Below are 27,160 nucleotides of genomic sequence, written 5' to 3' on the forward strand. Positions count from 1 at the left end.
TCGTAATCTGGTGAACCGGGTTTGCGTCTCCGCTCCTCCACATGCAGCTGCTGGGTGACCTTGGGCTAGTCACACTTCTCTGAAGTCTCTCAGCCCCACTCACCTCACAGAGTGTTTGTTGTGGGGGAGGAAGGGAAAGGAGAATGTTAGCCGCTTTGAGACTCCTTTGGGTAGTGATAAAGCGGGATATCAAATCCAAACTCCTCCTCTTCTTCTTTAGGAAGGAAGTTGCGCCCCACCAACCATATGGCTGGCTTCCCTCCCAAGCCTCTGCAAGGATTGCTCTCCCGCAGCAGCATGGGGGAGAGTTGCCTCCCCCACGGCTGGCAGTGCGCAGCTTCATCCCTCCCATCCATGGTAATTTGGGGGGGGGGCTGGGCAGATATTTGCATCCTGGCGCCGCATCTGCTAAAGATGGCCCTGGCTGGAACCTAAATCGCAGCAGGTGACTCCTATGTGCTTCAAATCTCCCATCTTACCAGGGAAACACACTGTTTTCTGTGCCTCGCAACAGGGGACTCTCATGTCCTCTTGGGTTTCATGTTACAGAGGTAAGGGAGCGGTGAGTGTGGTCAGGCATGCACTCTGGGCTTTAAGAAGGCCAATTTTGAAAAAGCTTAAGGAACTACAGTGGTACCTCGGGTTACATACTGTCAGAGCTGCTTGAAGATCCTAGCTCACAGAGGATCACGCTAGCCAGCGATCATTAAGTAAAAGTCTTTATTGAATTACAGTTTCCATTCTCACGCTGCTGCGCGCAACTCTACGTCTAGTAGCTAGATCGGCGAAGCTCCGTCTGAGTCTCCGCCCCGTGTGCACCAACTTAATATCCTAGCCTTGCTCCACCTTTTCCGCCTGACTGTCCTCCTCTGGGTCCCTCTACCCCCCGGGGCTTCTTCCTTCCGGGATTCTTCTGACGCTGACCCGGACCCTCCTGCCTCCTTGCGCCGGGCTTTAGGACCTGGTTCCCTTTCGGGGCTGCTTACTGCGCCGCCTTCCTCTGCATTTGAACTTGGCGCGCGCGCCCAACCTTCCACTTTCCTCTTAACCGTTTCTTCGCTCCCCGATGGAGGTGTGGCCACTCCTGACTCATGCCCTCCCTCCTGTGGTGAGCTGCCAGCGCTTCCCCCCTGGCTCCCTTCCTCTTCCCTGCTTCCTGGCGGTGACGCTGGTCCCGATTTCCAGCTGCTCCCCCCTGAGTCCCCTCTGGCTCTATCTTCCTGGGGTGCCCCCCTAGACTCCCCCCTTGCCCTGGCCACTGGTGCTCCTTTCTGTGAATCCTCTGATTCACTGGAAAGACTAGGAGATCTCGGGTCGTCGTCATCACTCATCTTTTCTTCTGCCTCCTCCCCTTCGCTCTCTGTTTCCTCCCTTGCCCGTGCCTCTGCTCCTAAACCCCTGACATCCATCCCCCCCTCGAAGCCCCCCATTCCCCCCTCCCCTCCTTCCGGTGCTGGAGCTGGGGGCTGCTGTTGCAAAGGGACGAACGTCGGATATCGGTCGTTTCCCGTGGCGGGCCTCCATCTGAAGTCTCGCGGGTCTTCCTCCCTGCTCTCGTCGACAACGGTCACCTCCGCTTCCATCTCTGTGCCGCCGTGCTCGAAACCAGGGTCGTCCCCGAAAACGTCCATGTCCGTCTCTCCCTCACTTCCTCCTGGCGGTGTTGCTCGTCCTGGGCCTTCCAGCCACCGTCTGCGGAACTGCTCCTCTGGTCTATCGTCCCACCAATACGAGGGTTCTGATGCAGATCCCGAGGGTGACCCCTCCGGGGAACGGACGTCTTGTGTCGGGTCCTCGTCCGAGTCGAACCCCCGGAAAGTGCTGGCCGAAAGCGTGGGCGTGAAAAGCCAGTCGTCGAAAAAGTCTGCTGGCATAGGTCTATGGGGGAAGAGGGCATGAAACTCGTCTTTGAGGAGAGGTTCGTCCAAGGCGTAGCCCGGCACCCAGCTGTTCGCACTGGCCGGGGTGCCCTCCTTGGCGAGAAAGTATTCTACCCCCTCTTCCCCCCATCTGGAGTCCAAAATCTCAGTGACTTCGTTGATGCGCTCCTTCTGTGCCACTCCCGCGTGCCCTGTTCTGTCTCTGACCGGACTCGGCGCCGTTCCGGGTTCCTGGAACCTGTGCGGTGCCTTGTAGGGAGTGAGCACCGATCTGTGGAATACCGGATGCATTCTGGAACCCTCCGGAAGTGCCAGTCTGAAAGCTACCGGGTTGACCTGCTCTTCGACTTGGTAGGGCCCCAGTTGTTTATGCCCTAGTTTCTTCTTGGCCAACGACCTGGCCGGCACTGCGTGGGCTGCTAACCAAACCCAGTCTCCCACGTGGAGCTCTTCGCCAACCCTTCTGTGCTTGTCCGCTTGTACCTTGTATGCGTGCTTGGCCAGCTCCAGGTGGCGCCTCAGCTGATCGTGGACTTCCTGCAGCTCCGACGCGAACGCATCTGCTGTCTGCGGCTCCCCCTCCCCCATTCTTTCCAGTCCCGGGAAGGTTCTGGGGTGCCTCCCGTTGTTGGCGAAGAACGGCGTGACCCCCGTGGACACGTGCTTCGTGTTGTTGTAGGCGAACTCGGCAAGCGGCAGGTAATCCACCCACGTCGCAGGCTGTTGATTTGCATAACATCTCAGGTACTGCTGCATGATGGCATTGACCCGTTCCGCTTGCCCGTTGGTCTGCGGGTGTCTCGCCGACGCCAGGTTGATCTTGACGTTCAGGAAGCCCATCAGCTTCTGCCAGAAATTCGAGATGAACTGCCGCCCCCGGTCAGACAGAATAGACCGTGGCAGACCGTGAACCTTGAACACGTGGTCTATGAACAGTTTGGCGGTTTGCTCCGCCGTGGCCACCTTAGCACACGGAATGAAATGCGCCATCTTGGAAAACAGGTCCACCACCACCAGCACTGCCGTCTTGCCCCTCGAGCTGGGCAGATCCGTGACAAAGTCCAGGGCCACCCTTTCCCAAGGTTCGACCGGAGTTTGCAGCGGTTCCAACAGTCCGGCCGGCGGTTTGTGCACTGGTTTGGCCCTCTGGCAGGTGTCACACCTCGCCACGTAGTCTGCGACCTCCCCTCTCATTCCATGCCACCAGAAATCCCTGGCTACTAATTCCACCGTCTTCTCCTTGCCAAAGTGCCCAGCCGTGGGCGCGTCGTGCAGCTGCTGCAGCACCTTGGCTCGAAGGTCGTCTCCCGGCACGTAGATGGCCCCTTTACGGATGAGCAATCCATCTCGTAGCTGGAAACCGTCGGCCGCAGCCGTGCCCCTTTGCACCTCTGCCATCTTTGCTTGCGCGAAGGAGTCATCCTGCAACGCTCGTCGCACCGCCTCCAGGTCCACGGTGGCCGCGGCGCACGCCCATACTGTTGGTGCGAAGATGTGCATGGCGGCCGCTGGCGTTGCGTCCTCCAGTTACTGTGGCTTACGGGAGAGGGCGTCCGCCATGATGTTAGTGTCCCCCGGGACATACTCTATGCGGAAGTCGAAGTTCGCAAAAAACTCAGCCCAACGTATCTGCCTCTGGTTTAGGAACTGTGCCGTGCGCCAGTGCTCCAGATTCTTGTGGTCCGTGCAAACCTGCACCGTGTGCTTGGCGCCGATCAGGAAGTGCCTCCACGCTTTGAACGCTGCATGAATGGCCAGCAACTCCCTGTCCCAGATGGTGTAGTTCTGCTCGGACTTGCTGAGCTTCCTGGAGTAAAACGCTGCCGGTCGCCACACCCCCTGCTGGTCCTTTTGCAGCAGGACCGCCCCCACGGCTCTGTCCGAGGCGTCTGTCTCCACCCTCATCGGCCTGCTGGGGTTGACGTGAAGCAGCAGCTCTTCCGACGCGAAGAGACGCTTGAGTGCCTGAAAGGACTGCTCCGCCTCCTCTGTCCAAACGAACTTCTTTTTCTTGAAGCTAAGCGTGTCTGTGATGGCCGCTGTCTGCATAGCGAAGCCCTTGATAAACTTGCGATAGAAGTTCGCAAAGCCGACAAACCTCTGGACCTCCTTCCGGTTGCGTGGACTCTTCCAATCCAATACCGCGCGAACCTTGGCGCTGTCCATGGCGAGCCCCTTGTCAGACAACTTGTAGCCCAGAAAATCCACCTCCGTCACGTCAAATTGGCACTTCTCCAGCTTGGCGTAGAGCCTATGTTGCTTTAGTCTGGTCAGCACTTCCTTGACGTGTCTGTCATGCTCCTGCTGCGATTCCGAAAAGATCAGGATGTCATCTAAGAAACAGACGCACGTCTTGTAGAGAAGTCCCGCCAACACGTGATGCATGAAAGCTTGAAAAACGTGGGAGCCATTTTGCAATCCAAAGGGCATAACTCTGTATTCGTAGGTACCCAGTGGCGTGAACATGGCCGTCTTCCACTCATCTCCCTCCCGCATACGAATGAGGTTGTACGCCCCTCGCAGGTCTAACTTGGTGAACACTTTCCCCTTCCGCACCTTCGCCAGGAGGTCGTCGATTCGGGGCATGGGGAAGTCCGACGGCTTGGTCCCATTGTTTAAAATGCGATAGTCCACGACCAGTCTTTTTTGGGGCGTGTCTCGCTTTTTAACAAAGAATACTGGACTGCCCCCCGCTGCCTTGGACTCTCGGATGAAACCGCGCTCCAAATTATGATCTATGAACTGTTTGAGTTCCTGCAGCTCGTCCTCTGACATGGAATACAGTTTCCCCTTAGGCAGCGCCACCCCCGGCAGCAGGTCAATCTTGCAGTCATATGGTCTGTGAGGGGGTAGCCTGTCTGCCTCCTTCTCGCAGAAAACTTCCAAAAATTCTGCGTACTTGTGGGGAATCGCTTGCAGCGTGCCTAGCAGCAGCTGTGACTCCTCTTCCTCACCTTCCTGCCGGGGCACGATGCAGTGTTCAGCACAAAAGGAAGAGCCGAAGATCAGCTGCCTCTGGTACCAAGCCAGCGTTGGGCTGTGCTTGTCCAGCCAACTCATTCCCAATACAATGGGCGTATCCGATAGTTGAGTGACATTGAAGCTGATGATTTCTTTGTGATTTCCAAGTCGCATCGCCATGGGCGGCGTTTGCTTCACCACTTGCCCCCCTAGCAACTCCCTGCCATCCACCGTGACAACCTGCAGGGGCAGTGTGGCCGGCAGCAACTGTATAGCGTGCTTGTCGACAAAGTCCTGCCCTATAAAGTCCGCGTTGCTGCCCGAGTCAACTGTGATGGGCACGTCAGTGGTGATTCCATTGGGCAGCTGGAGAGATGCGGTGAGCCTCACCACTGGTTTGGGCGGGAGGGGGTTCACGGGCTGTAAAACCTCTGGGGACTGCGTCACTAACACGTCTGGCTGGGCCCCAGGGCCTCTTCCTCCAGCCAGACTGCGTCGTTTCCCTGCTGTGGTCCCCCTTGCTGCGTTGCTGCAGTCACCATTGCCGAGGCTGCAGTAAGCTTGTGGAGCCTCTGGGGACACTCTTTTGCCATATGCCCTGGCTCCTCACAGACGTAACACTTCCTGTTCCCTCTAGGAGGCTTCGCTTTCACTGCTGCCGGTGCTAGGGCTCTGGTTGCTGACTGAGCCCTTGCACCTCCAACCTCCATAGGTTCGGCTCCTCCTCCTGGCGGAGGCGTGGATTGCGCCCGCGTTGCTTCTCTGGGAAGGAAGGAGGGGCCCCTGGCTGGTTCGCGCCCTCCACGCCCTTCGTCCCTGCTCCACGGACGTCCTTCCAGCCTCACCCCCACTGCCAGTGCCCTCTGAACGACCTCCTGGGTGGTTCGGGGTCTCTCCCCCCTCGCGATCTCATCTTTAATCGAGTTGTGCAGCCCCTCCCAAAAGAGGTCTCTTACAGGAGCCGAATCTCTGTCCCATTCCAGGGCACTGACCAAGGCGAAAAAGCGGGCATGATACTGCCTGACGCTGGCCCTCCCTTGTCTCAGCCCATGCACCTCCTTCCGTGCAAGATCCACGTCAATACTTGATAAAAAACACCCATCCATCGCTTTAATAAAGGCATCTGCATTCTGGAGCGCCGGATCCTTATCTCTCCATAAATTGCGTAGCCATGCTCTAGCATCCCCATGCAAATGGGACATGATGAATCCCACTCTCTCTTGCTCATCTCTAACGTCTTTATGCAGCAGTTGCAGTGCGCACAGTACGTCGGCTCTAAAGTTGGGATACTGTTGCAGGTTCCCATCGAAGTGAGAGACCAGCCCGCCTGTCCGTCTCGCCAACCCAATTCCCTCCTGCCGGGGTGTCTGCTTTGTCAGCACGTCTAACCTGACCTGGAGATCCCTGCAGTCGGCAGCTGCTTCCTCCTCTCTCTTCCTGGATGCGAGAGCCTCGGCATTCAGTTGTGCCACTGCTTTTCTGAGTTCCTCTATCTGCTGCTCAGCCGTCATGTCGTCTGCCGTTCGTGAGCTCGCTAGTAGGCACCTGTTTCTCTCCCCCCTCGAGGCTGTAGATGCCCACAATCGTGAGACGGAGCTTACTGTCAGAGCTGCTTGAAGATCCTAGCTCACAGAGGATCACGCTAGCCAGCGATCATTAAGTAAAAGTCTTTATTGAATTACAGTTTCCATTCTCACGCTGCTGCGCGCAACTCTACGTCTAGTAGCTAGATCGGCGAAGCTCCGTCTGAGTCTCCGCCCCGTGTGCACCAACTTAATATCCTAGCCTTGCTCCACCTTTTCCGCCTGACTGTCCTCCTCTGGGTCCCTCTACCCCCCGGGGCTTCTTCCTTCCGGGATTCTTCTGACGCTGACCCGGACCCTCCTGCCTCCTTGCGCCGGGCTTTAGGACCTGGTTCCCTTTCGGGGCTGCTTACTGCGCCGCCTTCCTCTGCATTTGAACTTGGCGCGCGCGCCCAACCTTCCACTTTCCTCTTAACCGTTTCTTCGCTCCCCGATGGAGGTGTGGCCACTCCTGACTCATGCCCTCCCTCCTGTGGTGAGCTGCCAGCGCTTCCCCCCTGGCTCCCTTCCTCTTCCCTGCTTCCTGGCGGTGACGCTGGTCCCGATTTCCAGCTGCTCCCCCCTGAGTCCCCTCTGGCTCTATCTTCCTGGGGTGCCCCCCTAGACTCCCCCCTTGCCCTGGCCACTGGTGCTCCTTTCTGTGAATCCTCTGATTCACTGGAAAGACTAGGAGATCTCGGGTCGTCGTCATCACTCATCTTTTCTTCTGCCTCCTCCCCTTCGCTCTCTGTTTCCTCCCTTGCCCGTGCCTCTGCTCCTAAACCCCTGACACATACGCTTCAGGTTACAGACTCCACTAACCCAGAAATAGTACCTCAGGTTAAGAACTTTACCTCAGGATGAAAACAGAAATTGCACGGCGGCTGCGCAACAGCATCGTGAGACCCCATTAGCTGAAGTGGTGCTTCAGGTTAAGAACAGTTTCAGGTTAAGAACGGACCTCCAGAACGAATTAAGTACATAACCCGAGGTACCACCGTACAGGGTGAGAACCCATGGTCAGAAATACTCAAAAGAGAAGGGAGCCCAAGATGGAGGGGAGTTTCTTAAAGGTCACAAATGCAGACAATTCCAACAAGAAATAAAAGTGGGAGGCACCTAAAGAAAACAGTGTGGCTGCATAAGGAGCTTACAGACTGGCTGAGATTTAAGAAGGGGATGTCTGCCCCACCCCCATGCCCCACCACTGCCCAACCATGAAAATCTGAGCTATAAACATAATTATGGACTAATGTAATTTTATGGAGTGGGGAGGAGTTTTCTTGGAAGAGTGTCATAACACCTGTATGCCTTCATACCATTGCTTATTTCCTGCAAGTTCCTGTCCCTTTGCTAGGGACGGGGAAGAAATTTAGTTTGCATTTAAAAGCAAACCTGCTTAAGTCGTACTTTTTGAGACAAGATGCGAACCGCAATGCAGCCCCTCTTCGAAATCCGCACTCCTCTGAAATTTTGCAGCGCAGTTCTCCAGCCGAGTAATGCATATGAAGATGAATATGTTAGGAGAAAACATGCATGTATTAGTTGATTTTTTTTAAAAAAAGTCTTAATGAATATAACCTACAAAATTCCATATATTATGCAGAAATGACTTTGCTAAGAAAGGGGTGGGGAGTGTTTATCGGGCACAGTGGAACTCAAGGTACTTATGAATTTTCGTGAGGATTTTTTAATTGCAAATTCATAGGTGTTGATGTTTATTCTTCCAGGCTCCAAGTACAAGTCTCTTAGCTGCCATAAAGGCATGCAAATTCCTTTTTCGTTCTTCTGCCGTTAATACCCACCCTACAGGAATTAAAAGTACAGCAAGTATAAAAGGATCTCACTGGTACAAAATTGATAAGACTTCATGAGGACTTTAAAAAAAAATTAATGAATGTGATGGGAAACTAGGACTAGGACAAAAATGGGAAATCGATAAGGGCAGGTTTACTTGACCTGATGCAAATATTTGTGCATGAAAACCAAGACACTGCAGGGCCAACAGCTTCCCACATCACAACCTGGAGAGGTAGCAGTCCCCTTTGTTTAAATGTACAAACTCACATCTTTATCTGAGATTCCTGGAGTCCTCCTTCACGCAGCAGAGAGTTAAACTATGGAACTCACTCCCTCAGGAGGCAGTGATACAGTGGCGTTGCAAGGTGGGGGCAGGGGGGCGGTGTGCCCCGGGTTCCATGTTTGGGAGGGTGACAAGAAGGCACCCCGCTGCGTGCTTGCCCTGCCACCTGGCCGCGGTGGCACGAGCAGCCATCATGCCACCGCAGCCACATGTGGAGGATCCTCCGTTCACGGCTGCAGCCACGAGCAGAGGATCCCACCACCGTCCGTATGGCATTTGGGTGCCGCCGGTGGCAAACTGCTACATACAACGCATGTGCGGTGTTGTACATATGCGCTGTGCGTAGTGACGCCACACATATGCTCCCCGTGAGCCATATGGACGGCGGTGGGATCCCTCCGCCGCCGGCAAGAGCCACTTATGGCGAGCCGGGATGGGAGGCTCCCGCTTTGCCGCTTTACAGCGAGCCAAGGAGGGAGCACCCCGGCAAAGCGGCATACCTCCCCCCTTCCCCCGGCGGCTCGGGGTATTTGGGAATTGCGGGGGTGCGGCGCAGAGGCGTAGGAAGGTGGGGAGGACATTCGGCGCCCGCCTGTGATTCCCAAGCCTACCCCGAGCTGTAGGTGTGGGAAGAGCGGGATAACAAAAAAAATTGTGCCCCGGGTACCACCTAGGCTTGCTACACCACTGCAGTGATAACCACCAGCTAGGGGGGCTTAAAGAGGACTGGACAAATTCATGGAGGAAAAAGTTATTGATGGCCGGAGGCAGTAATGCTTCTCAGTACCAGTTCCTGGAAACCACAGGAGGGCAGAGGGCTTTTGTCTTCGAAATCTGCTTGCGGGTTTCCCACAGGCATCTGGTTGAGAACAGGATATTGGACTAGATGGTTTCACTGTTGCTGGACGAGGGCAGCATTGACCATGTTAGGCTGAGGGTGGCCTGGCACTCACAACCTCTATCTGTCCTCGGGTGACCTTGCCCAAAAGGTGCCCCTCTAAATCGTGCCCAGGTTTGCCACCTGAGGCAAAGCTCTCAGGCCGCCTCGTGGCTGGACGGCCCTTATTTGCTCATCCAAGCTCTACAGAGCATGCAAAAAGGGTACATTTGTGGGAGGGGGGAGGTTATTGTTCACGTGGCGCAGTAGCTCCTTATAGCATTGCTGGGAACAGGAGGTGTAAAATGTCTTTCATGGCTTTGTGGCCGGCACGCCCCACAGAAGCATTTTGGACACTTTCTCTACTTCCTTATCACCTAGATAAAATATCTGTGTTGCTTTGTATAGCTGTTGCCACACCTTGATAGAATTTTCTGGGCTACCAGTAACCATCCACCCTCCGCTCTGCTCAGAATTTCAAAGCAACGTCCCTTCACAGGTAACTGAATTGGTCCAGCACCCAATCAGAAAGGCTTTTCCTTTGCGTCGGGATGGGGAATCTTTTTGCAAAGCTGCATCCCATTCTGGACAGCCCTCCTGAGAGCTGCATCAAATGCAAACTTTTCTCTTTCTACAGTAGGCCACATAGCACTCTCTGCCCCGCATCCTGGCAAGCAAAGTGTCGTGATCGGGGTTCAGAGGCGCATTCCAGCCAGGCAGAAACACTCACAGAGGATGAAAAGCAGGGCTGGTGAAGGGTGTGGCCTGGGGAGAATCCTGAGGGCCAGGTGGAAAGGCCTGGAGGGCCACATTTGCCTCCCAAACCTGAGGCCCCTCACCCCTTTCTCGCACCAACTGTACGTTGGCCAATGATGACATGTAAGAACCAGGGGCATAGGAAGGGGTGTGTGGTGGGGGTGGTCTGCCCTGGATGTCATCCCTGAGGGGGGTGACAAAATCCCCCCGGCAGATCACGTTGCTGTGCTGGGATCACCACCCCCCCCGGCAGATCGGCCCACCCCAGGGGTGGCTCGCCCTGCCCCCGGCTGCATGGCATGTGTGCTGCTCAGGGTGCCCTAGTGGCTAGCTCCGCTGCTGGTAAGAGCCATACTTCTCACACCTCTAAGGAAAAGCCGGCCTCTGGTGAGAGAACAGAGGAGGGAGAAAGGTTGTTTTCTGCTGCTCCAGAGAAGTGGACACGGAGCAATGGAGCCAAACTACAAGAAAGAAGATTCCACCTAAACATTAGGAAGAACTTCCTGACAGTAAGAGCTGTTCGACAGTGGAATTTGCTGCCAAGGAGTGTGGTGGAGTCTCCTCCTTTGGAGGTCTTTAAGCAGAGGCTTGACAACCATATGTCAGGAGTGCTCTGATGGTGTTTCCTGCTTGGCAGGGGGTTGGACTCGATGGCCCTTGTGGTCTCTTCCAACTCTATGATTCTATGATTCTATGAACAGCATCCCCTCCAACATTCCTCAGATGAAAATAGTGACGTTTCTCACTCCCCACCGACTGACCCTCCTCAACCCCCAATTTTTGGTCCCCTCCCCCGCTCCCTGCAGAACATTTCCTATCAGAAGATGGGCAAGTGCCACCGCCACTGTGCCAATGGGGCACAGCACAGACGCCCTCCGCTGTCCTAGAGAAAGACCCGCTTAATCCCGATATTAGTTAATTTTTTTTCTTCAGTAGATTTATACAAAGAAAATCACACACCAATACAGTGGTACCTCGGGTTAAGAACTTAATTCGTTCTGGAGGTCTGTTCTTAACCTGAAACTGTTTTTAACCTGAGGTACCACTTTAACTAATGGGGCCTCCCGCTGCCATCGCACGATTTCTGTTCTCGTCCTGAAGCAAAGTTCTTAACCCGAGGTACTATTTCTGGGTTAGCGGAGTCTGTAACCTGAAGCATCTGTAACCCGAGGTACCACTGTAAATCTTTTTTAGAAAGGGGCAAGATTAGACGCGGATGCTCAAAGCGTTTTTTTAAAAAACCAAGAAGAAGAGTTTGACTTTGATATCCCGCTTTTTCACTACCCGAAGGAGTCTCAAAGCGGCTAACATTCTCCTTTCCCTTCCTCCCCCACAACAAACACTCTGTGAGGTGAGCGGGGCTGAGAGACTTCAGAGAAGTGTGACTGGCCCAAGGTCACCCAGCAGCTGCATGTGGAGGAGCGGAGACGCGAACCCGGTTCCCCAGATTACGAGACTACGGCTCTTAACCACTACACCACACTGACTCCTTGCTTTCCGCTCTGTGCCTCCTTTCTTCCTGCTCAGGGTGGCCCTGCCCTCTGCCTGCCCCTCAGAGCCAGTGCTTCACGTGGGCCTGGGCCTCAGCAGCAGCATCAACCTCTCCTCCTCCTCGCCTGGTCTCCAGGGGCCAAGGGAGGAGGCCGGCAGCAGCGGCCACGGAGAGGCAATGGGATGCTCCATCATCACCGCTGCCTGGGACAAATGCTGGCTCACCCTCCTCCCCAAATTTGGTGGCAGCAGCACCGGCAGGGCAAATAGGGGCATTCCGGGACTAAACCAGAAGACTCTGCTCCCCTGTGTCTTGTTTATTTTATTGCATTTCTATCCTACCGTTTTCTCCAAGGAGCTTAAAGATGGCGCACATGCTTCTCTTCATCCCCATTTTATCCTCACAACCACCCCCTGAGGTAGGTTAGGTAGTCTGAGAGACAGTGACCTGCCCCAGGTCACACCCAGTGAACTTCATTGCCAAGCGGAGACTTGAACCTGGATCTCTCTCCCACGTCCGATACTCTATCCACAGTTGGCATGTGGCCCCAGACAGATTCGGGGAATGTGGGTCTTGGCAGAGGGGCTGGAGGAAAGTTGCCGACCTTCGCGGCAGGACCTCTTTCAAAGAGTTTTCTCGGTTAGTTAGGGAGGTTCTCCAAGCTGAAATTGAACAATGAAGAAACAAAGCCTGGTTTACCAGTAATGGACTGGTATGTAATCTGATCAAGTAATTGCATCAGGAATTTCATTTATATATATAAAAGCAGGAGATTTTGTGGGCCTGATGAGTAACCTCCTGCTCTCTAAATGAACTTTGCACACGCAGAGAAAAGGGGGAAAGAAAGGCTTGGTTAGCATAACTGAATTTCTTTTGTGTTCCTTTCAAGCAAAACCAAAAGTTGGCGTGATCCTTGAGTTTCTTGTGTGGCTTTTTTTTTAGCCTTGGAGTTAGTCCTTCCTTGATGACGGGTGAAGGGATTTCGGTGGGGTGAAGGGCAGCCACTCTTCATGTGCTCAGAAACACTCTCTGCCTCCACTGTCGGGACATGGAGCTGCAGCCTTTTTCCATCCCCACCCCTTGACACCCCAAATTCCCTGCCTCCTTTTCTCACTGAAATTCAGTCTTGCTTTGGTAAAGGCCAGGCCAATGGACAGGCACCTGCAGAAACAATTTCCCACTGTTTTAGGTGATTAATGGCACCTTCCAGGGAGACTGCCGCTGAATGCCAATTGCTGGAATCACCTGCTTCCCTGCTCCTCCCTATGCCCCACGAACCGCAAAACCAAGAAGAAGCAGAGGCGGCAACCTCTTCCACAGCGACTGCCTCTGAATTCCAGAAATAGATTCAGAATTTGCACAACCTGTTCAGAGACTGTGCAATCAGGAATCTTTGAGGCCGAGCGGTTGGGTGCCTTTGTAAAATGATGTTATTTACCGAGAAAACATCCCTCCGTTGCTTCCAGGCCCTGCATCCCTTTGGCCTTTCGCTGTCGATGGGGCATGGCATGATGCTGTCAGTCTCTTTGTCCCCTACCTTCCCTTCATTGTTCTTCCCTGCATGCATAACATCTTCATTCAATGGGACAAAGAACAGGCTCTCTCAAACAGCTGCAATGCCGTGGACAGGCTCAGGGCTGCATTTAGGTTTGATGGGGCCCTAAGCTACTGAAGGTAATGGGGCCCTTTATATGTCCAGCTGTCCTTTTTTGTGTTGAATATATGCTATATGGTTATTTATGGACCTAATAGGTATCTAAAGCCATTTAAACATAACAATATATTTATTTATCAAAGTACAGTGGTACCTCAGGTTACATACGCTTCAGGTTACATACGCTTCAGGTTAAAGACTCTGCTAACCCAGAAATAGTGCTTCAGGTTAAGAACTTTGCTTCAAGATGAGAACAGAAATCGTGCTCCAGCAGCGCAGCAGCAGCAGGAGGCCCCATTAGCTAAAGTGGTGCTTCAGGTTAAGAACAGTTTCAGGTTAAGTACGGACCTCCAGAACGAATTAAGTACTTAACCCGAGGTACCACTGTAATTGTTGAACTGAAACACAATTAAGAAGAAGTATATAAATAGTGAAATACAATTATTAAGCTCTAACTTGAAATGATTTTTTATTCATAACAAACTTAATAATGCAAACACATTGGCATTTGGCAATAACAAAAGTTCCTTTAGAAACACAATTTACAAAGACTCATAACCTAGTCTCTAGAAAATTGCTATAACATGAAATAATGCAAACGACTAATAATTACAAATAGCAGAATGTAGGCACCCTATTGCTGCCAACCTAGCAGTTCGAAAGCACGTCAAAGTGCAAGTAGATAAATAGGTACCGCTTTGGCGGGAAGGTAAATGGCGTTTCCGTGCGCTGCTCTGGTTTCGCCAGAAGCAGCTTAGTTATGCTGGCCACATGACCCGGAAAAACTGTCTGCGGACAAATGTCAGCTCCCTCGGCCAGTAAAGCGAGATGAGTGCCGCAACCCCAGAGTTGTCCGCGACTGGACTTAACTGTCAGGGGTCCTTTACCATTTTTTAAGGCACCCTATATATGGAAATGAGCAAACCAGTGATATTTTAGGGAGCAGGCTAGCAGGCAGGCCCCATTTCTTACAACACAGGAGCCTACACAACACAAAACACTGTTGCTGTGTGTAGGTTTTATTTTATTTGTTCTTTATCTTATATTTTGGAAATGTACATCCATTTTTCCCCCTTTAAACTTTTAGGGGGGCCCCAAAAGAGTGGGGCCCTAAGCTATAGCTTGTTTAGCTTATAGGTAAATCAGACACTGGATGGGCTGAATGCAGAGAAGAGGTGGAAGGAACCAGCCCGGGAAAGGCGGCTCAGAGCCATAGCTGTCACCTTTTCCCTTTTCTTGCGAGGAATCCTATTCGGAATAAGGGAATTTCCCTTTAAAAAAGGGGAAAGTTGACAGCTATGCTCAGAGCCCGGAGACTGGTGGTGGGACAATGAGAAGAAGACTGGGAGCAGGATGCGTCGGAAGCTGAAGAGGCCACAGGGTTTAGCGAGCAGAGAGAGTCTGTGGCAGAGAGCAGTTCAGAATCAGAGGCAGAAGCAGAGGCAGGAGAGGAGGGAGAGGCCAAGAGGCAGAGCTGAGTCCAGCTGGTGAAGAAGCCAGAGGGGTCTCAGCCTCCAACAAGTTCCCCTCTCCCTTAGTGTCCCATTACCCCCTTTCTCTTTCGAACACCCTCTTTTCTTCTTCCATCACCGCTTCTCTTCCTTCCTTTCTGCCCAGCAGGCTGTCAGGAGAGAAAAAGATGCTTTTTCTCCAGAAGCCTGAACCGATCACTTTTGAAATTAGGCCAAGGGCCACATGTGCCCCCAGGACTCCAAGTTGCCTACCCTTTCCTATATCCTTTCCACAAACCCAGTGGGCACTCTTAACTGCTGAGCCTGCGCAGGGCACACCCCAAAGTCATTCTGTTTTCTGCAATAACACAGGAGCTGAGAAGGACCTTTACAGAAGGAGGAAGTATTGCCAGGCAGTTTCCCCTTATTTCGAGCACAGATGCTGCTGCTTGTATTTCATTTTTATGGTCTGTTTATGGTTTTATGTTCTCTCCAGACCCACTGTTTATATTATGGCAAAATGGCCAGTAAAATAACAGCAGTGTTGAGGCATGGGAGACTTTATTTGCTCAGTCAGACCAAGTTCTGTCCAGTCCAGCATCCATATTCACACTGACAGATGCTTCCTGGATCACCCACAGCTGTTCTTCACTGACCACCCACCCCCCAGTCCAAACTGTTTTCTGGAGGTAGAATGCTTCTGGGTAGGGAGGCTCTGTTTTCAACTATTATGATGACTAACAGATACTGATAGACTGGCATGCCACGGAAAACGCCTCACTCTTGCTCAGCCGGACCAAAGTTTCGTTTGCCCAAGCACCCTGTCTCTGACAGGGGACAGGTGCCTGCTTCTGGAAAGCTCGTGAGCCAAGCAGAAGGCTGAGACAGCTCTCCCCCAAAATAAATAAATAAATAAATAGTTTGACCTCTAGTTTGGGAAGGGAGCTGCCAGCATGCCAGGAAACAGAGGCAGAGGAGCGGGGCAGCAGTGGGGAAAACGGCCCTATTTTCTGCCACACCCCTCTGCAAATACATGATGCATGGGAAAAATGAACAGCAGCTACCAAGAGAAAGAAGGATTTTGCGGTGGCTCCTTGACGTACACTTTCTTTTCCTTTGTCGTGACTAAATCTGCCACCGCCCTCCCAGGGCTGCAAAACATTAACAGATTAAGTATGAGTCCTTCAGGTTCCCTACTACAATTCTATGATTCTATAATGGCGAGAAACCCGTCACCTTTCAACTCCTTCCAGCAGCGTGGCAAGCCAAGTTAAATTTCATCCCTTCTAGGAAGAGGAAGTAAGATCAAGGGCGTTGAAAATAAATTTTAAAAACCAATAAACGGAACTTCAATCCTATGGATGCTATTTTTAGGCAGCTAGGTGGATGATCTCATTTCAGTAATAAATCTTTTTCACACAGTGCCTTTCCTTGTGAGAGTGTCACGGTGTGTCAGAGTTACGTTCGGGTAGCAGCTGGATTGCTGCCACATATTTGGCTGCTGCTTCACCCGGCCAGCGCATAGTTAAACTACGATGTTCCCTCCCATGAGATGTAGTGAAAGCCGCTAACTTGGAGGACTGGAGAGGAGGAACCCTGGAGAAGAATGGTAGAATTGTAGAGGTGCAAGGGACTCTGGGGGGTCATCTAGTCCAGCCCCCCGCGATGCAGGAACATGCAGCTATCTCACATGCAGGGATCGAACCTGCAACCTCGACGTTATCAGCACCACGCTCTCGCTGACTGAGCTATCAGTATTCGCAGAAAGGCATTGGTGGACTAGATGCCCCTTTGGGTCTCTTCCAAACTCTACAATTCTACGGCGCAGCTCCTTTATGGATCCTTTCTGGGCCCGCCTTCCTCTGCTTTCTCCTCCCTTGAGAGAGTTCAATCCAAACTCCTTAGAGCTTTCCTACAAGTCCCCAGATGTGTTTCAAACGCATGGGTTAGACTAGAAACGGGGATGATGAGAGTGGAGGCTTATATCCACCTAACATCAGTCTATTGTCAGGGAACTGACATCGGAGCCAGAGGCGGAGGGAAGGCTCTCAAGTGATGCTGGAGAGGGACCCAGCAGGGAGAGAGGTAGCTCAGCGGGGGAAGGAAATCAGGGCAACACCAGGGATAAAGGGGGGCAGATGGGGGAATCGGGGAGAGGGCTCCAGGACTCTTCACTGGACACCAGCGGGGAGAGCACGGGTCCTCCGCTACCCACACCCTCCCTGCGCAGAAGACTTCCGCGCAGGGAGAGTAGGAGGAGACTTGGCGTCAAACAGCTTTTATGCTGGAAAAGGTTTAAGAAACGCCCACTGACGGAGTCTGCTAGCGACTGAACAGCCACGAAGTGTAGGGCTGTCCAGACAGAAAAGGTTTAACAAGGCAACATAGCCAGGAGTGGCGGCAACTTACGCACGAGCAACCCCTATATTCATCACATCTATAAATGGCTGACATTGAATTTGCTCCCCCGAGGAATAGCCCCACTGATCCTCTGCGACCAGTTCCAGTCAGGCTGGCAGACAGCAGTCCTGAACACCCTTCAGAAACTGGGTATTGCCCCTCGAGCCCTTCTAAGCCTGGGGTTGGGCCAGGCAAAAGCCACGGTCAGACAAAGAATCATAGACACCGAGAGACAACAGGACTGCTCTAGGTGCCCCGACTATAAAATTGGAGAAATCAAAAGATATATAGCCGCACCGGCAGCATATCTCTTCTTCCTCGTATCTAAAAATGCAAGAAGGGCCTTTACACTTGCCAGAAGCTCGGCTCTGCCCTCGCAGGTCCTGGAAGGATCCTTTTTGAAAATCCCATATGTTCAGAGACTTTGCGCCTGTTCATTGGGAGAGATAGGAAGCCCAGAGCACTTGTTCTTTAGATATCCCTTTTATGTAGAGGCACAAAATAAGACCATTGATCCCCTGCTGGTGAGGCTCGCTGACCTCCCAGAAAAGCAAAAAATCGACCTTCTCCTGTTAGGCAAAGATCATAAGACGACCCGGATGGTCACCAGATTCTGTGTACAGATCTGTAGGCGCAGACCATCTCCCGACTCAAACTAGTTCGTTAAGAAAATCCCCAAACTCGGTTCCATGGGTGACTCTGGGTCATCTCTCTGCAGTAGCTTATCTTAAAGTTTTAAGTGTCTATAGGCTTATCGCATTTATAAATGTTAAATGTTGTACATTGTTTTAAATGTTTGTTTTCCTTCTGGGATTGTACTCCCAAGTGTGTTTTATAAGCTGGTCTCCGACCGTAATAAACTATCTGTCTATCTTCTACGGTGGAGAAGAATAGGGGAAAGTCTTTCTCCCCCTCTCGTAAACACAGGAAATGGCAGACATCCAATGATAGAAGGTTCAAGACACCTTGAGCTCCTTTTTAGTGGGATGGAAATGCAGCAAATTAACAGCAAGGCTATTGAGGGAGACCAGCCACCAGGGCTGTGTCCAGCCCCTGCTGGAAACGGGCGCATGCGAATTCTGGCTCGGGTCTGAGCCTCGTGCCTGGAAGATCATGGGCTCGTACAAAGGGCAAGGAGTCCAGAAAGTGCATGGAACACTTAATCATACCTGTCTGGGGACGGCGGAGGGAACAGGAGTCAGAATAAATAAAAGAACCTTGTTAAAACATTTCGAGACCAGTCTCTGTATCACCCAGAGGCCCTTTCCACACCCATTGCAAATATGAGATGAATAAAGCGATAAAAGTGTGAGCTCCAGAGTCTTTTGACGTCACAGCGCAGCCAAATTTGAGGGGGAAACATCGCTCGGCTGTTATGGTTGGGCAAGACGGGTCATTGAAATTTAACAACCCAAGCGCCTGAACTGAAGGGAGGGAGCAAAGTAGCTTGCAAGGACACCTTCGGTTCCCTGCCCTCCCCCCATAATTTTTTATTAGTTTTCAAACAATTCAACGAATTCAATTTCAATGCAATATTTCCTTAAGATTTTGATTTCCCATCCTTCCTTCCTTCCATGATGTTTGTATTCAAATCTTTCATCTGCTGCCATATATGTAATATTTATCTAAAGCATAATAATAATAATCATATTTTTATTATTTATACCCCACCCATCTGGCTTGGTGTCCCCAGCCACTCTGGGCGGCTCCCAACAGAGGACTAAAAACAGAATAAAACTTCGGACATTAAAAACTTCCCTAAACAGGGCTGCCTTCAGATGTCTTCTAAAAGTCAGGTAGTTGTTTATTTCCTTGACATCTGATGGGCGGGCGCCACTACTGAGCACATAAATATTACATTGCATTCCTTTATCATTCTCATTCCTTTGCCTATATTTCAAGTCCTGTGCATAGCTGTCAACCTTCCCTTTTTTTGCGGGAAATTCCCTTATTCCAGCGCCGTTTCCCGCTGCTGTCCCGGATTAGATATCCCGTAGACTGTCCCCAGGACAGGTGAGGCTGCTGATACCTTATTATTTTCAAATCTGAAGGTTGACAGCTATGGTCCTGTGATTTCATTTGACTATAATATTTTCTCAACTAATCAGAAAAGGGTCTCCGTTCTTCCGCACGCGTTTCTCCTTTTTGGTTTCTTATTTTCGACGTCAGTTTCTCCATCTCCACATAGTCCAATGATTTCAAGATCCGCTCCTCTTTCATTATTGGAACTTCTTTCCATTTATGTGCGCACAGAATTCTGGCTGCTTCGGTGGCACACATAACCAATTTAACCAGCTTTTGGGGGGACCTTTGCTATTGGCTCTGCTCTTGCAACTTTCGCTCCAGGCTATGCCCCCCCCGGGATGTGTTCCCTTCTGGGCAGACGCCCCGTGATCACATGGCCATGGTGGGCAGAGCCAAAGAAAAAAGGGGCGGAGCAAACCATGTGAATTTTGTAGAGGAGGCTGATTTCAACACAAACACACACAAACCCCCCCAGATAGAGAGGCTTGGAAGGGCCGCATTCGGCCCTCCAGGCCTGAGGTTCTTCACTGCTGGAGGAGCTTCGCAGGGGAAATCTCCAAAGGGTCAAAACAGTGCAAGAGAATTCTTGCATTGCATTCCCTGTTTCTTTTAAGTGAAGGCTCCGGTTATAATATTTTGGCTCCTCCGTTCCATTCCTAGACATTCCCTTTGTTCTTTGGCATCCACAAAGTTTTCTTGCTACAGGCCTGAACTGCCTTTTCCCCAAAACAACCTTTCTGTTTTGCAAAACTCGAGAGATCCACACCACAGGGATGGGCCGATCGGCCCGTTTCGGTTTCTCCTAACTTCTCTTTGTTCCGGGTTTAATTTAATTCCACCACGTATCTGCATCGATTTGTCAGTTTCACTTCCAAGGGTCCTCATGGAAACTTGCCAGCATTTTAGCCCCAGTTTCTCCAAAATTATATGCATTTCTATGCACTATTCTGCCTAATGTACACCATTTTCACAAGCAGCTTTCCCTAAGTGTGGCATGTTATTTCCACTAATACATGCCTTTTGAAATGCACGCTTTCCCCTAATATGCACCATTTTTTAATTTCAGTTTGCACAGAACAGAGGGGACAATTATAACAAGAAACGAAAAATAAAATATGAAAAGCAGAAGTGAAAAACCATGCAAATTAGTATAATCGCATACAAAGTCCAAATCATCAGTGGTGGAGGGGTGGGTGGGAAGGTGAGAATTAAAGTTGTCTCCATATATAGAAAACATGTTGGGAGTTACTTGACTGCTATGCATATTTTCAAGTTTGCCAGGCTGATGTACCCCTTTTTTTGCAGACCTTTTTTGATTAGAGAGCTGCATTACAAATTTGGAGGAGTATGTAGAAAGAGATGCTTTGATTTCAGTCCTCATGGTGCTAGACCTCATGGTTCTGTTCCTGCATTGCAGTGGGTTGGACAAGTTAACCCTTTGGGATCCCTGCCAACGCTACAATTTTAGGATTTTACACAAGAGGTGGACTTATATAGGAACACAGGAAACTGCCTTGTACAGAGTCAGAGCTGTGTTCCAGCTAGCTCAGTATTGCCGACACTGACTGGCAGCAGCTCTCCAGGGTTTCAGATACGGAGCCTGGAGATGCCGGGAATTGAACTTGGGACCTTCTGCATGCTGCAACCACTGAGCCTTTTCCCAAATACCAGTTTTGGGGTGTCCTCTGAATACCAGTTACTGCAGAGAGAGCTCAGCCTTTGCAGAAGGGAAAGGGGGAAAGAGAGTGATCCTGAGCATTCACAGAGTGTTTTGCACTAAGAACTCCTGCCAGTCCAGTTCCAGACTGGTTTGAGCCCCTGAACCTGCCACTTCAGAAACCCAGCACTGCTGTCCACCCTCCCCAAGTCCAAGGCCCCAGACCCCCCAGCGCCTAGTACAGGTTTCCTCTACCTCGGCCCTCCAGATGTTTTTGGGCTAGGTAAAGGTAAAGGGACCCCTGACCATTAGGTCCAGTCGTGGCCGACTCTGGGGTTGCGACGCTCATCTCACTTTACTGGCCAAGGGAGCCGGCATACAGCTTCTGGGTCATGTGGCCAGCATGACTAAGCCGCTTCTGGCGATCCAGAGCAGCGCACGGAAACGCCATTTACCTTCCCGCTGGAGTGGTACCTATTTATCTACTTGCACTTTGACGTGCTTTCGAACTGCTAAGTTGGCAGGAGCAGGGACCGGGCAACAGGAGCTCACCCCGTTGTGGGGATTCGAACCGCCGACCTTCTGATGGGCAAGTCCTAGGCTCTGTGGTTTAACCCACAGCGCCACCCGCGTTCCATTTTTGGCCTACAACTCCCATGATCCCTAGCTAGCAGGACCAGTGGTCAGGGATGATGGGAATTGTAGTCTCTCAACATCTGGAGGGCTGAGGTTGAGGAAGCCTGGCCTAGTACATCTACACACACTTCCAAATATACTGTACACAGTCCTTCCTGGAATAAGCCCACAAGCCCGGTGGCACTTTCCACATGGCCGGGGCTGCAGCGCCACCTGCTGGCTATTCCTTGCCAGCAACTTAGCCGGGCAATGGCTGGGCACGAAATTTCTAAATGGCACCTGAGCATCCTGAAAATGCATTTTTCAGCTTGAGGGCCACATTTCCTTCTGCACAACCTCCCAGGGGCCAGAGGCAACAGTGACCAGAGCAATGCGTGTGAATGTTTACATCTGAACAGCAGGTTAGTTCCTGCACATGCACTCCTGCTTATGCCCTTCTCTGCTCTCCACCCAGACAAGAAGGACGAATGTTCGGGGTTCAAGGGCACATTCCAGCCAGGCAAAAGCCTTCAAGGGGGTGTGAAGACAGGGCCAGGGATGGGTGCGGCTTAGGAGAGAATTCTCACTCTCTCTTTTTTTTAATAACTTTTTTATTCAAAATTAAAACAAAACGTATTATCCAGAAACATATCATCCTTATTCCCCCCATTTTTCCTCCCTCCCCCCACAGAACCCCCCACCCCAACTTCCCTCAGTTCCAGTCTTTGATTTCTCTAAAAGTGCTGTTTTCTGCATGTTACACAGTTGTATAGATCCTCAAACTATTTAGCTGATTATTATCAATAAAAAGTTTGTGAATGTTTATTCAAAGCCAGCCAAGGAGTCCAGTTCGCTTTGTTGCGTCTTCAAATACTTTGCAAAGGGTTCCCATTCCTCTTTAAAGTCACAGTTATCCTTGTCCCGTAGCTTATATGTCAGTTTTGCCAGTTCTACATAGTCCATCAATTTTTCTTGCCCACTTAGGGGAGAATTCTCAGCGCCAGACAGAGAGGATTGCATTTAGCCCCTTTCCATCTTTGGGTGTGTGTGTTTTGGGAGAGAAATAAGTGTGTTAACATGTCTAATTGCAGCACCCACCAACTCACTGCGAAGGCTGCCCCTTGTGCCATACTCTCCTTGGCCAGGGTGGATAAAAATCAAACTTAGGAAGGCCCCGGTCCTGAGAAGCCCTACTGGTCACAGGGCCTGGCTCCTGCACGCACTCCTGACAGACACTGAATGGAATCATCTTGAAAAGCAGATGTGCTGCCGCTCTGCCTGTTGCCACTGCCACTGCTTCGTAGAATCACTGAACAGCAGTGAGAAGGGATCCTGACGGTCATTTAGTCCAACCCCCCTGCAACGCAGGAATCTCAACTGAAGCATCCATGACAGACGGCCACCCAACCTCTCTGTTTAAAAACCTCCAAGGAAGGAGAGTCCACGACCAACAGAGTCCTCTGCCTCCCTTCTGCCTCGGCACCCATTTCGCTCCGCATGTTCCGGAGCGGTTTCCGACGCCATCCTGCTGCTGCTTCTGCTGCCGCCCAGGGGCTTCTGCCACCTGAGGCAGCCGCCTCAATCTCTCTAATGGCAGAGCTGGTTATGTTGAAAAGTAGAATCATAGAATCATAGAATCATAGAATCATAGAGTTGGAAGAGACCACAAGGGCCATCGAGTCCAACCCCCTGCCAAGCAGGAAACACCATCAGAGCACTCCTGACATATGGTTGTCAAGCCTCTGCTTAAAGACCTCCAAAGTAGGAGACTCCACCACACTCCTTGGCAGCAAATTCCACTGTCGAACAGCTCTTATTGTCAGGAAGTTCTTCCTAATGTTTAGGTGGAATCTTCTTTCTTGTAATTTGGATCCATTGCTCCGTGTCCGCTTCTCTGGAGCAGCAGAAAACAACCTTTCTCCCTCCTCTATGTGACATCCTTTTATATATTTGAACATGGCTATCATATCACCCCTTAACCTCCTCTTCTCCAGGCTAAACATGCCCAGCTCCCTTAGCCGTTCCTCATAAGGCATCGTTTCCAGGCCTTTGACCATTTTGGTTGCCCTCCTCTGGACACGTTCCAGTTTGTCAGTGTCCTTCTTGAATTGTGGTGCCCAGAACTGGACACAGTACTCCAGGTGTGTTCTGACCAGAGCAGAATACAGTGGCACTATTACTTCCCTTGATCTAGATGCTATACTCCTATTGATGCAGCCCAGAATTGCATTGGCTTTTTTAGCTGCCGCGTCACACTGTTGGCTCATGTCAAGTTTGTGGTCAACCAAGACTCCTAGATCTTTTTCACATGTACTGCTCTCAAGCCAGGTGTCCCCCATCTTGTATTTGTGCCTCTCATTTTTTTTGCCCAAGTGCAATACTTTACATTTCTCCCTGTTAAAATTCATCTTGTTTGTTTTGGCCCAGTTCTCTAATCTGTCAAGGTCGTTTTGAAGTGTGATCCTGTCCTCTGGGGTGTTAGCCACCCCTCCCAGTTTGGTGTCATCTGCAAATTTGATCAGGATGCCCTTGAGTCCATCATCCAAGTCGTTGATAAAGATGTTGAATAAGACCGGGCCCAAGACAGAACCCTGTGGCACCCCACTAGTCACTCTTCTCCAGGATGAAGAGGAACCATTGATGAGCACCCTTTGGGTTCGGTCAGTCAGCCAGTTACAAATCCACTGAGTGGTAGCATAGTCAAGACCGCATTTTACCAGCTTCTTTACAAGAATATCATGGGGCACCTTGTCAAATGCCTTGCTGAAATCAAGGTAGGCTACATCCACTGCGTTCCCTTCATCGAGTAGTCAGTAACGATCAAAGAACACTGAGATGGAGGCGAAAAGCCTTTCAACAGTCAATATCCTGCAAATATGCAGTGATAGGCTTTTTGCCATAATAATAAATTATTATTATTATTATTATTATTATTATTATTATTATTATTATTATTAATGCCCCGCCCATCTGGCTAGGTTTCCCCAGCCACTCTGGGCGGCTTCCAACAGAATATTAAAATACAATAGTCAATTAAACATTAAAAGCTTCCCTAAACAGGGCTGCCTTCAGAAGTCTTCTAAAAGTCTGGTAGTTGTTTTTCTCTTTGACATCTGGTAGGAGGGCGTTCCACAGGGCGGGTGCCACTACTGAGAAGGCCCTCTGCCTGGTTCCCTGTAACTTGGCTTCTCGCAGTGAGGGAACCGCCAGAAGGCCCTTGGCGCTGGACCTCAGTGTCCGGGCAGAATGATGGGTGTGGAGACATTCCTTCAGGTATACAGGACTGAGGCCGTTTAGGGCTTTAAAGGTCAGCACCAACACTTTGAATTGTGCTCGGAAACGTACTGGGAGCCAACGTAGGTCTTTCAGGACCAGTGTTATGTGGTCTTGGCAGCCGCTCCCAGTCACCAGTCTAGCTGCCGCATTTTAGATTAGTTGTAGTTTCCGGGTCACCTTCAAAGGTAGCCCCACATAGAGCGCATTGCAGTAGTCCAAGCAGGAGATAACTAGAGCATGCACCACTCTGGCGAGACAGTCTGCAGGCGGGTAGGATTCTTTATACTTACTGACTACGCCGAATATTTCTGTTCATGGAACATTTATTTGACTCCTATTAATTGTGACTTCATGCACATTTTACATGTTTGCTGCTTATGAATTGTGAAATGAGATAACGTTATCAATTTATTGTTAATACATGCCGCGTGTTACTTGGGGCTGTTCAGAGTTTTCTCTTTTGCAACTCAGGGGATACTCTCAGAGAGGTGGCAGCCAGAGCCAATAATGTCAGAACCCATTCATTACAAGTTTGTGCCCAAATGGACTGGTCTCCACTGTACGTTCTGCCAGAGTGCAGGGCCGGCACATCACTAGGAATTCCTGGGAATATATATATATATATATATATATATATATATATATATATATATATATAATGATATTTATTAAAATTTCAGAGAAAAAAAGAATTGCACAAAAACAAAAAATAAAAATACAAGGAAAATACAAAATACAGGGGGGGAAAGGAATAAAAAACACTTAAAAAGAAGAAAAGGAAAATGAATCAATCTTTCTAAAGCTTACATTCATATCCTTGTTTCCCTGACCTCCTCATACCTCCCTTTTTTGTATTCCAGTTCAATTATTTAAGTCAGCAATTTCTTTCCCTCTTTGTTTTCTCATGATCCTTTAACTTAATATACTGTAACTTTAAATTTTCATCTGTTATCAATCCTTTTTTACATACACCTTTATAGCATTACTGCTTAAACCACCTAGCTTCATTCCAACATCATTCTAACATTCATTAATTTTAAATAGTCTTTAAATTTCTTCCAATCTTCTTCCACCGACTCTTCTCCCTGGTCCCGGACTCTGCCAGTCATTTCCGCCAATTCCATGTAGTCCATATATATATTTTGCAAGCCAATTTGTGGTAAGAACTGTGGAATTTCCCCCTGTGTGAAAATTTCATCTGCGTCATGAACTTTTCAGAATCCAATCCCCCCCAAGGATGTCAGGCTAGGCTCTGGGATATACCAGAGTTCAAATCCATGCCTGCCCACGAAGCTCACTCTATGACCACAGTAGCCAATTACTGGGTGAACAACCTCGTAGGGCTGTTGTGCGGATGGAATGGGAGATGGGGAAGAGAGAGAAAACGAGTTTGCTGCCTTGAAGGGAAGGCGGGAAATGAATAGAACAGAATGCTTTTCGGCAGCCTCCACAACCTCGCAGGGTTGTTGTGAGGGTGAAATAATAATAATAACAATTTTTTATTTATACCCCGCCCTTCCCGGTTCAGGAAACCGGGCTCAGGGCGGCTAACAACAAATTTAAAACACTTAATTGATGCTACAAAAAAACCAGTATAAAATACGGTATAAAGTGTAAATAAATAATAAAATAGGAAGGGGGGGTGAGAAGTGTGGCCCTGTATTGAGCTAATCGGAGGAAAGGCTGGGAATGAATGAAATAACAGAATGCCTTGAGCGTGGAAAAGGCGACTTATAAATTTAACCAGTGATAAATACAAATACAGTCAGACCTTGGTTCTCGAAGTTAATCTGTTCCAAAAGTCTGTTCGGCTTCCGAAAAACGTTTGTAAACTGGAACCCTTACTTCTGGGTTTTCAGCATTTGGGAGCCAATTTGTTTGACAACTAAGCCATTTGACTGTAAAAGAGGGTGTAACAGAGTGAAAGGCAAAATGTACCCTTGATACTGGGGGTAGGGCTGGGAAACCTCAGGTCTGGTGGCTGAATGCGGCCCTCAAAGCCTCTCTGTTTGGCCCTCGAGACTCTCACCAGGCCACGCCCCTCTGAGGCCACGCCTCTTGCTGGCCCAGCTCCGCCCCCTGAGCTGTGGTTGTCCCTCTTGCTAGCTATGGTGGAGAACAGGGCGGTGGGTGGAGCAGCCTCGGTCTGTTGTGTGTGCCTGGAATATAGCCCTCTGTTGCAAAAGGTGAGAGGCAGATCCATCGCTGCGCCCGCTCTTGCCTTTGATCCCACCTACCGCTTGTGTGGAAGGGAGGGAACGTATATCCCTGTTATTTATTTCATAGAATCTATACACCACTTGACTGTATAAACAAAACAAAAAACCTCAGAGCAATTTATGAAAAAAGGTAAAACAATAAAATTATCACGAAGGAAAATGAACGACAATAATTTAAAACTTTTGAAAAGTTTTTTTAAAAACCCCACAGACAAAAGAGAGATCAAAACTCGCATCGTTTGGGTAGCCTTG

The 27,160-nt window shown here is 50.3% G+C and overlaps 1 long non-coding RNA gene across 1 annotated transcript in view; it reads left to right on the forward strand.

Annotated features, from left to right (window-relative positions):
• Nucleotides 1–16,050, forward strand: part of LOC310694551 — a 30,123-nt gene extending 14,073 nt beyond the window's left edge. Inside the window, exon 6 of the long non-coding RNA XR_014519739.1 lies at nt 11,966–16,050. This is a non-coding gene — a long non-coding RNA (uncharacterized lncRNA). The remainder of the gene's footprint in view (nt 1–11,965) is intronic.
• The last annotated feature ends 11,110 nt before the right edge of the window (nt 16,051–27,160 follow it).

This window comes from Podarcis liolepis (genome assembly GCF_965112155.1).
Source record: "Podarcis liolepis genome assembly, chromosome: 15".
NCBI lineage: Eukaryota > Metazoa > Chordata > Lepidosauria > Squamata > Lacertidae > Podarcis > Podarcis liolepis.